Here is a 13,326-nt window from a genome sequence, read left to right on the forward strand (position 1 = left end):
TAAAACTAAAGGCAAACCAGATACCTACACCCCACTGTGGTTAATGGAGCCTCAAGAGTGACTCAGACACACAGATTTAGGTATACACTGGAAGGTGAGAGGAATAAATTCAGGAGTCCACCAAATGAAGATGAATCCTGTCTTTGATGACTGATAAAACCTTAATCTTCTCCAAAGGTTTTCTAAATCCCCATAACTGTAAACCCAAAACCATGGTAAAGAGTGGGAGGCCTTTCTGCAAGGTCAGTCACAGACCCAGCCAAAGCTAATGGTTATCCCCCCATCACATGCTTTCCCCATCCATCCTTGGGCTGGAGAAGCTGCTCCAATCCCCACCTCACGCCTCTTGTGCTAGAGCTGGAGGGAGAGCAGCAATTGCTGCTCTCCTGCCCCCATGTTGTGCCACAGCTGGGGTGGGTCAGCACAGCTGCTGGGTGGCAGACACAGGGATGGGAAGTATTCACTGCTTCCTTTCTGTTACTCATGCCATTCACGAGTGGCTGCAGAGAGAGCCTGTGTTGGACTGGGGATGGCACCCATGTCAGTGTGTGGTCCCGTCCCCCCTCTGTTAGTCAGGGCAGAATGGCTGAGCGCTGCTGCTCCTTTTGTCCAGCTGAACTGCAAAGGGGGGTGCATTTTCTTTGCCATTACTGGCACCTCTAATCTTTGTTTTAAAACCAGCTTACTGAAACTCAGGAGGAAAAACATTTCCCTCCCTTCCCAGCACAGATATGTTTTGCTTGTTGAGGCGAAGGGTTGCAGTGCCTGTCTTTCTGCACTGCAGCACCAGCAAATATGTCTCACAGGAACATTCAGGCATCTATTTGCTCCAAGATAGGAACACCGAGACTTTTATTTCCACAGCTTAACCTGTTTAACCTTGTTTGTCTACTAACAAATCCCATTTAAGTGCTGTTCTTTTCATTTTGGTTGCTGTTGCACAGAAAAAGAAAGTTCATCAGGTGAAAAACCTCTGTGCTCATGCCAGAGCTTACTGAACAAAAATAGGCTTGGGTTTGTGTTTCATTTTTTCCCTTGCAGAGAGGCCCAAACCAGTCACAGGGCTCCTCAATTCCTACACTGAGTCTGCAGCTGATGCCTTCTGGGTGATGCTGTCTAGGAGCACAGGGCTTCCCATCCATTTCTTGACCACCTGGCAGCGATGCGGCAGCAGAACTGGGAAAGGATGGCAGTGGGAAGCAGGTTGGTGTCCCCAGGCACACTGATCCATCTGGCAGGTTGTCCTGAGACCACATGGGGACAAGGATAACCAGGAGTGGCCTGTGCACCAGCCAGCTCATGCTGCCACACTGGGTGCCAACCAGGGCCACATGTCATACATCCCCTTGAGAGAAAACCACCCCAAGGAGAAGTGCATGACTGGCATGTTACCATTTGCATGTGTACGTTAAACAGCACTGATTGCAGATTAACAATCTTTTAGCCTGCATTAGAGTATTGTCATTGAATAACTGTGCACAGCATGAAAACGGCCATTGATGGCAGGGCAATTTGAAGATAAATTCCCTTTGAAGCAGGATATGCACAGCTACAGCTTCTGCAAGGTGATGGCTTTCCCAAGGTAGTCCAGCCTGGGGAGATAACTACACTGAGAAAACACAGTCTGAGAAAGTCAAAATGCTTCCAGAAGACCCCAAGGAAAAGAAAGAAATGCGCAGGACTGTTTAACTGAGCACAGACAGCACATGGCAGCACATTCCAAGCACCAGTATGATAAATAGTGGAGTCGTGCTGCACTGAGTTGGAGTGTCACAACAGCAGCAGCCAGGATTTGACCCTGGGTGATGGAGGTGACTTTCTAAGTCATGGTGCTTCTGCCAGCTCTGTACCATGAAACCACTCTGGGCACCTGAGATTGTTATTCTGGAGGGTTGTGACAGGTTGGGACCACGAGCGAGTCTGCATCCCCACATGGGCATGGAGTACTTCAGGGGGACATTTCAGGGAGACCTGTGGCTCTGTGCAGATTAGGCAAAGGGGTTTGGGTACAGTGTGTCCCTCAGAGTGCACATCGTGCTCATGCAAGGCAAAAAAAGGGGGTGGAGGGTGGAAGCAGGGGAGAAAGGAAACATCTGCCTCATGCATGAAAAGATTTGCTGAACTCCCATGGTTAGATTTAATAGCTGGGTGCTGCAAGCTCAGGAGAACAATGTAATTTATGTCATTACTGCTAAAAGGCTGGTTTGATGGCAAGGGCTTCATTTGAGTTGCCTAAAACGTTTAACAAAGGGGAAAGTGAAAACAAACATGAAAGCTGTATTAAAAATTATGAAGATTTTGGGGAGACTGCCAGGTACATTTTTCCAGTGGTACGAAGTCCTCTCCTGACAAACAGCTCATTTTGCCTACGTTAACGCTAAGAGATGAAGCTGGAGCTAGAGGTAGAAGGAAATAATTAGGTTTTGCTTTAGTTACACAAGCTTCTGCAACAGTAGTTGGGTCACCCTGTTGTGCTTGAATAGCAGAAGCAATAGTGTGCTTTTCTTCATTCTGTATTAACTGTCTCTTCTTGAAAATTTACTTCTTATCATATTTTTAAAGTATTTTGGGGATGGGAATGGAAGGAGACAGAATAGGTCCAAGGGGAAGAGGTAGTGCTAAACCCACCTTTTCTACCAGTGCATCGAACACGACACTCCTGTTCTCACAGAAGCAAAAGCAGTGTGTGTAGCCAACCCTGCTGTTCCGCCTGGTTCTGCACACGGTGCTATTTTTAATGCAGCAGCTCATACAGCATTGAGTGGAGCGTGGCGGGAACTCAAGTCAAAAAAGCACTGCTGCTTCGTGAAGGCCCCACCAGGCCGCCCTCTCAGTTCTGCCTGGTATGAGGCCATATGGCGCTGGGTACGTCCAGTCCCCTCCCTGCAGCTCCAAATGCCACCGAGTGCTGCAGGGGAAGCACAGCTCACAGGCAGCACATCCACAGGTTCTCTCAGTGCTGTGTTGGAGCTGGGTCAGGGTGCTTTCTTGGCCTGCTCATCCTCTGCCAGCACAGCACTCTGAAGGACCCAGGCAGCTGTGCAGGGAGAACTGAGGAAGCGTCAGCCTCTGATCCACCATTTGGGCTGAAGGGCTTCTCTGGGGCGTTCTTACCCTGAGCAGACAGCTGCATCAGCTGCCATCAGCTGCTATCAGCTGCCATCCTAGCCAGGGTCCTCCTGCAGCACTTTTTAGGGTAGTAGTGCTTAAATTACGGTTTACTGAGCCCCCCAGCCTGCAGAGGGCTGTGCCTGCCTGTATTTGCCCACCATTTGGCACTGGTGGGACCACTGGGAACAGGCCAGCTGCTGCCAACCCAACCCCTTCCCTGAAGAGACATGTGCTCCTTACACCAGTTTGCACTCCACTTCCCCCTTGTGCAGCCACAGACAATCATGGCGGGGGAACATTTGAGATGACGGTGGGCTCACCTTCATCCAGCAAGGCTGGTCTTTGCTTGCTGTTAATCGCAGCCAACTGGGTAGCAATGATTTTGCAATAGAATGGCTGCCAGGCCATTCAGATTATCTGCTCCAGCACTTTGAGAGACAGCTGGTAAAGCAAATAGTATCAATCCAGAGAAATTATCTTTATTTGCCTGTAAGCACAGCACTGTAATGTGAGGCTCAAATGAGCCTCTTTTGGCATGCAAGGTCAGCGTTGCCTTTTGCATATGGCATACATTAGGATAAGCCCCAGCCTCACATACCATCTCTTAACCAAGAAGCTGTGCTTCAGAATTAGATGCATTTTGTTGCTGTTGTCAGAGATCAGTTTACAGAATTGGCTGGCAGAGAGGTTTGAAGGTCCATATGTGCAAATACTTGAATTCTTTTAGATGAGTTTTAAGAATACATTATTATACTTTTTCTTGCTCTAAGACTTGTTGCTGCACACAGGAGATGGCCACCAATGTCCTATCATCTTTAATAGGATAAGATGCAGGATATGCACTCCAAAAAATCCCGATTTTCATCAGGAAAAGATCCCATTCCCCCTCTCTTCTATCCTTATGAAGTTAACGTTATGAAGCTGGTGGTTTCTTATATGTAAAAGATCCCTTTTTCTGAGCAAGCCAGACCCACAGATCCTCAGACTCTGAAGATCTCTGTAATTTAAGGGTCTGACATTATTTTTCTGTGCCTTTCTTTGCACAGGTGTGTGCTTTGCTGCCCCATTCTCTGACTCTGAAACCAGGGAAACATGGCAGGAGAGACACTCAGTGATGAAGCTGCTGGATTTCAGCATAAGGATCTCAGGCACTTCACATTGCACTATCATACAGGACTTCCACACTACTGAGGCATTTGTGTCAGGGCTCCAGGAAACCTCTAACCTCTGTCTCAGCTGCCACTGCCTGTGGACCCCCACCTGAGCATTCCTGAGGGTGCTGCTGGGCCGTGAGGGCTGTGTGAGGACAGGCACAGCGCACATGGCCAGCACTGCGCCAACCTGCTTGCAAGAAACTTCTCTCTTAGCCAGTGGACCTGCAGTCTGTCCTCTGGATGGCTCTTCCGTGGAGGTTTCCAACAAGGAGAAGGTTTCGGTGCTGGAGCCAGCTTGGAGCTGGTGCTACATGGAGATCTGACTCAGATGTGCAGGTTGCCAGATACCCACCAGCTGCCAGAGTATTTCAATCATTAATAATGGCAGGATTAAATGCAAAGCGTCAGCAGTGTTTCCAGAATAAGCTAGGGTTTTCAGCCTTACTGCTTCTTGCTTTTTCTTAAAGGATCCAGATCCAGCATGGATAGTGCTCCTGGAAAGGCCTTTGCTCTCCTTCAGGTTCTGTTCATCACATTTGTACCATACTTGCACTGTCAGTGCCACTGAGTGAGGACATCACCAGAAAGAGAAGATGCTATTCCTGGCACCAACATATAAGGAACATTTCACTGACTCCACTGGATCATCCCTCCCAAGGCAGAGCATTTGATGCACTTTGTCTTTTCCCCTGTGTCCAGCAGTGGCTACTGAAATTTCAAGATACGGGTTTGGGTAGCTCTGGAGTATTATGGCTGCTGCTGTGCTTTTACTCCTTCCCATCACTATGCATTTAAGTGTTGTATCAGTTTCAGCACTGTCAGTTCCTTGACTGTGCTTATCAAATGCAATAAACTCCACTGCCTTGTATTTGTGCTGTCTTCAGATGTTTTCCCTTTTGGAGCTGTAGGAGAAGGTGCACAGACTCTGCTGGATCTGCATGTGCTGTGCTACTCACCAGTTGTCACATCTTCACCTCTTAGTCTCATCATATTAGACTCATCTCTGTCTTGAACAGTTCTCTTTTTTCCACTGCTGACTGCAGAAGTTTTGCATATCACTAATCCTTTTCATTCTTGTCTCTGGCTCTCTTCGCTGTTGCTGATTTATGATGTGAAATGGCATGCTAATAATGCTCTACAATATTTCAAGTGGGAGTACAATAATTTTATAAAGAAACTCCACAGTTTGTCACTTTTCAGATTTGGTGTCTGTTTTGAGTCCAGGTTATTGAACACAATGAAGTGCAATGATGCTTGGATCAAGGTAACTTGAGTTAGTCTAGGACATACGGTCTGTATATTATGAAAACTTTCAAATCATCCCTTTCCTTTCATGTGCCTTGAAAAGGATTTCCACCCACTGCTGTGCTATGCATCTAGTTTTCCCAGTCAGGATCATAGCCTCCCAGTCTTCCCTGGTATTTATGAAAGTAGCTGTATATTTTGCTACCAGCCTGTTCTACCCCCACACTGCCGTTCTAGGTCATTAACAGTTCTATTAATCATTGCTGCCACTTTGGAAGGAGAGCATACTCATTTCCTCACCTCTTGTTGCATTAAAATGAATCCTTTTTCCTTCCTCCTTTGTGTCCTGCCTGTTTTAGTTAATATTCAGAAACATCTTGCCATTTCAGTGCCTTAAGTAACTTTACTAAGCGAGTAGGAATGACAAGTTTGACAGAGCCAGCGAGCTCTTCTGCCAGGTGGTTTTTGCTGACCAAGTCCCAGAATTGTTAGGACTGAAGAGGACCCCAACAGGGCACAGCACCCAGCTCTGAGCAGAGTAGGGAGTTGTGGGAAGATAAACTTAGCAGGTTTCTGTGGTGTAAGTAGAGTGGCATTTCATGGAAGCACTTGAGTGTACCCTTTTTTGGCTCTAACAGTGCTATTTCCTGTGTTTGCAGCTGGGCAAACAGTCAACAGCCAGCCTTGAAGATGTGGCAATCACTTGATCTGAGTTCAAGAATGTCCAGGGTAGCTCCAGGAGGAAGTAGCTTGATACTACCCTTCCCATGGCCATAAAAGAAGGTCGCAGAGAGGAGGGCAGCCTGCAAAGGCTTATATCACGTTTGCTACCCAGAAACCAACCTTTGCAGGAGGGTTTACAAAACAGTGAATTTCAAATGCCTGCAGAACAGGCACTGAAAGTGAATTTCAAATTCATGTCAAGAACTGGCAAGAGGAAGTTTCTTCCAAAAGGCACACTCCATCAGGGAATAGATACACCCCGTGACCTTGCATCCCATCAACACCGTCTCAGTGCTGAGAATCTCAATTAGCACTGGCAACGCTCACAGCAAACATTAAATGAACATCTCCTGGGCTGGAAGAGCTCGTTCAAAAGCTACTGGGTGGAGAAAGGAGAGCATGTTGTCACTAAAACTTACCACCTGTCTAAAGGGGATGGTGACAGAGTCTGTTAGGGCTTCAACAAAAACTGCTTTTAGCCCAGAAATATGAGGCGAAAAAGAGTGCACGGAAGTACAAAGCCCAGCCACTGTCACCCACATAAGGCTGCCCTCACCGACTGCATTTGAGGGAGGTCAGGCGTGGGGGCACGCTTTGCTGCTTCCAGTTCCTAATAATTATTGCCTGCATGACAGGTGGTAAGCGTAGGTTTTGCATGTGGCCTCGGAGGAGCTTGTACCCACTCTGTCCCTTGAAAAGCAAAGATCTCTCTTCACTGATGAAGAAGAAGAAAGCAAGGACACACAGGCACGCTTTGCAAAATGAATGTGTGGCTTGTGATGCAGGTCCAAGAGCCTCCCTGACTGCAGACTTCATTTGACAGGTTACAAACAAAACTACCCTTGGCAGCCAAGGCTCTCATCCCAAGGAAGTGCTCCAGCATGTGTTCCACAAGGGACCGAGCGCTGGTGCAGACGGAGGGGCAGAGGGCTGCTTATCAGCCTTTTTCCATTAGCAGGGACAAGTGCCCAGTTGTTGCAGCTCAGCAAACACCCAGTCCTAAGGAGCAGGCCCTGGTCCCAGGGCTCTGGTCCATGACAGATCTGTCGCCAGCAGAGGTGGCCAGCATCCCCCACGGGGCACTGGCTCTGCTGTGGTGCTGCCCCAAACCCCCAGCTGGGACCTTGCAATCCCTTGGGTGTTTCCTTCCCTTTATCTCACCACCATGGTCTGCTCAGGCCAGGGCCAAACTCTTCCTCAGGAGTGTCAGCCACCTCACACCAACCCTGACTCGATAGTGCTGAACTCTCTGACAGCTTCATCTGGAAAGATGCTTTGGTGTCTGCATTCCTCCTCCTTGCCCAGCTCTAAGGTGTGAGAGTCTGAAACAAGATTGAATTTCCTTTTGTCTTCCTCCCTTGGAGGACATTTCAGGCAAACTAATTTACTGGGAGATATCAGCTGGCCTCAGCCTAAAAATATGGGGAGGGTTTAAAAATTGTTTTTAGCAGCTCTAAGAAAGCATTTCCCAGTAAGTATGTGCCAGCAGAGACTGCCAGTTCAAATCACCTCACAAGGACCCTTCAGAGCAGCACTCAGACACAGACAATTTTGATAGTGAGAACAGGCATTTCTGCTGTTCATTTGCTTTTCTCTTTAGGAAAGAATGACCATTTAATTTTGGTTTGGTTTTTTTAAATGGATTTCATTGGATTGGCATTGTTTATGTGGGGGAATTTCACATACTGACTTGTCTCCTGTAGCTCTTTTTATATTGCTCCCTCTCCCCCTGCAAATTTCTCTATCAGTAAAAGCAGTTGCTATTAGTACAAACTTTTTTCCTCATTTCTCCTGGGTTTTGCATGACTACAGGAGTCTGTCTGTGGAATCATTCTTTTTTCATTCAGGGTATCCCATGCACTCATAAGCTGGAGGGCACCACACTGGTTGCTTAAATACTGGCTGTGGGAAGATCTGCCTCCCTTGGTGGGGGCTGGAGAGTCCCCAGAGGGGCTCGTTACTCACCACACTCTGCCAAACAGACTGGTCAGAGCTTGCTTTTACACAGGCAGTCTCTGAGATCAGGTTCACAAAGCATTGCTCTGGATTTTTTTCCTCCCCCACCACTTAAAGATCAGGAAAAGAATTCAGCATCTAGAACCAAGATATGTGCAGGAGAGTAGTTCCCTCCTTGCTTCCCTCTTGTCTGTCCACCAAGCCAGAAAGCACAGATACACCCCCAAAACCATCTTTTATTCCCTCTGACCATTAAAATTGTGAGCAGAAACATGCTAATACACAAAAATGTACCCTTCTCCATTTGTAACAGCTCTTTTAAACAATTCCTGCCAATTTACTGAGCCTGACCTCATGTTTCCCTGACATCACAAAGGCCGGCTCTATTCAGGCTGTCCCTTTCCAGGAGATTCCCCATTCGAGCGCTTGAAATGCTTTTTGTCTCTTTGGCCACATACAGCACTAAAAGGACTAGAATTTATGTTTACCCAGACTACTTTTGTAAGTACATCAAGATCTACAGAGCCACTTCTTACTTCATCAGAATTTTTAAACACAGGGACAAGAAAGATTGAAGCTCCAAGTTTTTTTAAGAAACAGAAATAGTGCAAACTTAATTTCCTCCCTTGTTGCTTTACATTCGCTATATGCTGATGCACTTAGAAGCAGGGTGGTTTCAAAACCAATGGTCTTTCAAGTTTATTTAGTTTCAGGGTTTAATATTTTTGTCAGTTACTTTTACTAACAGAATAACTCTCAGTGAGGGGAGTTCGGGGATCTGTTGTGCCACGGAACACTCCTTTGGATGAATATATGTCTCTACAGCTTTCTTTCCACAGGCATGAAATGAGGATATAATGCATACATTTCACACAAGAGTTTAAAGCTCATTGCCTGAGAGCATGATATAAATATAGACTATAACCTCAACAAAGAGAAGGCAAAAAATCTGTTATTTCACCTCAAGAGATTGTTAGACCGTTAAAACAAAAGATTGCTGATAAAGCTTACATGCACATTTGGATAAATTACCAGTAAAGGGTCTGTTAAGTATCAGCAGAGGAAAGGATTCCTTATTCCCAGACTTTAACATGGCACATGTGCAAAGGTGAAGCGCTTGCTTCAATAGGAAAAAGCTGGGAAGGCCAGGTCATTTGAGACCCTCTGACTCTAGGTTCCTGAGTTTAACTCATCCTTGAAGCACTCAGCTGAGAAAAACGCGACTGCTCATCTTTTCCAAAGTATTTTTAAATAGTTGTGCAGAAAACAGAAGTTGGAAAAATAAGTCCTAGCTGGAAACTTTTCTTTAACTGAATTTCAATGGTTACCTCCTCCAAAGCATTCAACAGTCATTACCAGGGTATTTTAGTTTTTACTGACTTTTAAGACAGGCCTTCAAGAGACTGCTTTACCATCAGTGTTGGACTAGTTCTGGCAGAACATTTCAAATGCTATTGTACTGTAATCCCCAGATGAGAAGCCTTGCCAAGTTTAATTTGATTTTAATTTAGCTTTTCTTTAGGAGCCTCAAACTTTCCAGTTTCCATGACTATTTAGTTAACTACAGGAAAAACTCCTGCCCTGTGCTCTCAGGTTGTTGCTTTGGTCAGTATTAGAGGAGCCACTAGTGAGTGTTTTGCTAGTGACAGCAGTAAGTTGTGCTTACTGAGAAGCAGACAGGTAAATGGACAGGTGAGAAATACCCCATCCTTTGAAGATATTCAGGTGTGTTGGTAGTGAAAGGGAAAACACCCTGCATGCCCTGACACAAGGTGTCCTACCACCTCCTGCACCTTCAGTGACTTGTGGGTGGCCAAATCATCTCTGCACACCCTGAAAATCTCTGCGCAGAGAACCGAGTTCTGCATCTCACTAGGTGAGTCCCTCTGCATGGGGTCCCCTGGGACTGTGACATAACATTTCCAGCTCCAAGCATTTCAGCTCTGGCTCGGAGGCAGGGCAGGCACGCCAAGGGCCAGGGTGAGCCACCCTGTGCGTGGTGTCTGCAGCTCGACCGCAGGCAGCAGCACACGGGTTTTGTTAAGGATGTTGTCGGGGGATGTGCAGGAGGCACATCCTGGAGAAACTGGGATAGCAATACATCCACAGGGCAGCACAGCAGGCATTTCACAGCACTGGAAACCCACACAAGCAGGACATTGCACCTGGGGCATTGAGCTGCTTTGCTCTTGGTGCCACTCAGAGAAATTTATGCATCCAAACATGCTGACAGCATGGATGCTGAATTACCACCACCCCCCCCTCCCGCCCCAATACACCTTTGGCAGAATGCTTATCTCAGACAGCCCATGTTTGCTTCAGCAATCAGGCAGTGGCCAGAGCTTTTCTGGAGTCTGTCCACACAAAGCCAAGGCAATGGGAAGCCTGCTCTAAGGGGATTAGTGGGGATCTCTACTTAATTAGTCTAAGAGGGCTGATCGCAGAGATTATTTCTCACACAGAGAAGAAAGAGCTACCAAATGATCTTTGGGTCAGTCAATTACTGCCCATATTGGGTGATGTGGCAGAAAACTGGTTAAGACTTTTGATCCAGAAATCCGGTAGCAGGGATAGGTGGGACCATACTGACACACAGCTGGTCAGGTGGAAGCATAGGCCATACCCCTCCCACAGGGTGGCAGAGCAGCAATCTCTGAAATCATGGTGGCCTGATTAGCCCAGCTTATCTGGAAACATCCTCCGTGGTGGCTCCTCAAGGCAGAACAAGTGCTCAGCATGATCTGGTTGTGCAGTTCCTGACTAACACACGGAAGAGAAAGATGCTCCCCCCACCCCTCCTCTGTGATGGACAGCACCTGAAGGTGGTTTTTCAGGGGAAATGCAGGTTTAGCAGCAATTGCATGGTCAGTTAAAGAAGCTGCATGTCTCTAAACATACTAAGTCCCAGCTGTGGTCTGCAGGGAAGCTTTGCTAAAGAAGGTGAATGTAGCAGCTGCTGCAATGCTAATCCAGCTTTCTCGGCGCTCACAGCACCATCGCAGGAGCAGGCTGCTCATCACCCAGCGCCCACACGCTGTGGCAGATACTGTTCATTCAAGCACTTCCTTACAGGGAGATTTGCACGGGTAGAGAACAGGGAACTCTCTTTTTTCTTGAACTTTTTGTATCATTGTTGCCACCAAGCCCCAAGTGACCACCAGCTTCCACCATCTCCCTTTTATAACTGATCAGGGAACTTTATGGATTATTTTGATATTGCCATCCAAGCTCAGTGAGCTGTAAGAATTCTTCCCCTACCCAAGCCTTCCCTTTTCCCTCCTTTTAATTTGCATTTATAGGTTTCTGGACACGTAAAGGTGACAAATAGTAGCTGAAACTTTTTTTTTGTTGGAGATAGCAAGATGAGGAAACCTGAATTTGGTTAATATTGTTTTTTATCTTGTTTGCTTGGTTTTTACTGTTTGGCATTTTTTGTTCATTGGTGTGTTTTAAACTTTTGACAAGCATGCCAAAATCTGGAACAAATGAAAAAGTTTCATAAGGAGCAGCATTGTGATCTTTTTGAAAGTGTGGTTTTCATAATTTATCGGAAAACTCTACCACTTATAAACAAGCAAACTAGGTTTATAGCTTCAGTGATGAATAGGCTGTGAACATTTCTGAGTCAGAATGTCTCCTGAGAGCAGGGGAGATGCAGCTTCTGCCATGAACTATTGATTCAGGAGCACAGAGCGGTTGCTTTGTGCAAAACCTATACAAGATTTAAAAAACCACAAACAAACATACAAAAAAAGGGAATAAAGGAAGAAGAATCTCTCTTGTCTTACATGAAACAAATGTTTTTGCTCATAGAAAAAAGATGAACATGAAAACATGATGTTCACCCCATGGCAGAGGTGACTTGCCTGGAGTGAAGAGCCATGTACCTTTATGAGCAGTGTATCTTCCCTGTCACTATCCTTCCTCCATACTGACAGTTTTTTACCAGTGTATGTTTCTGGACAAACCAAAGAGCTCTGAAACTGGGGATACCTCACCTAATCGGGAGAAAGCAATGTTTATGGCTCTTCAGATTTCCTCTAGCCATGAAAAATGGCAAGGAAAATGAGCATTTTACTTTAGATCTGATGCAGAGATGAGAGCCTCTCCTCACAGTCATCACAGAGAGCTTGTTTGCAGGTGGATGTTGTCCTGCTGGATTAAGGATATCAACCTGATGGGTTAACTTTAAATGCAGGGATTAGGAATTATCTCAGTAAACTATCATGCATGTCACGCACAGCATCCCCTGGTTGAAAAGGGGAACAAGTAGACAACATGCTCTAAGTGCCCACCCACTCTTCGTGATCTCTGACTGCTTGAATAGGTACATTTCTAGAAATAACCACAAATAGCACCTTTATCAAGAAGGATTGATTGAGTTCCCCTAATAAAGAGGTGCCAACTCTTACGAATACTTCTCAAATCTTCACAGTGTATCTCTACCCAAAATATTAGGCTGAACTAGAAGTCTTTGGTGTTCTCCTTCCATCTTAAAACACAAAGATAAATGTTATATCAATACTGCATCTGACTTTAAGTGTTGTCTTCTCCCAAAACATTTTTCAATAGAACCACACAGGAAAAAAACTTTACCTAAAAACCAGTTAGAGAAATACACAGGCCTAGAAGGAATCCTGCCCTGTTAGAGCAGCACCTGTTACAAGTATTGAGGCTTCATGGAGAATTTGAGAAGCACCTGAATTCACATAGCATTGAGTGTCCTCATCCATTTACTCTCTATCAACAGGACACTTACATATCACGTATTTTGCTTTGCAGAATCTCACCTTCTTTGCGTTAATCAATTATTTGTATTCCTGTATTTAAAATCTCACACAGCAAATACTATAAAGGTTAACTTACTATTGCGTTACTTAGGTAAGGACTTTTAGGCAAAATCACACTAGCACTTTTGGAAAGTTTTTCTTGTGTCCCTGTGTTGGTCACATGCCATTGGGCAGGTTATGAGGTTCCTGTGTTCAGACCAATCCTCCACTGCTGGTGTTAATGAAGTCTGCCTCTGAATCTGCTCCTAGATGACATCACTGCCAGCAAAGCTGATTTCTATTCCTTAAACAAGAAACACTAAGATCTACAGTTGGAAATCCTCCCTGCTCCAGTCTGATCCTACTCT

The sequence above is a fragment of the Corvus brachyrhynchos genome, unplaced genomic scaffold, assembly GCF_000691975.1.
Source record: "Corvus brachyrhynchos isolate BGI_N302 unplaced genomic scaffold, ASM69197v1 scaffold12, whole genome shotgun sequence".
Taxonomy (NCBI): Eukaryota; Metazoa; Chordata; class Aves; order Passeriformes; family Corvidae; genus Corvus; species Corvus brachyrhynchos.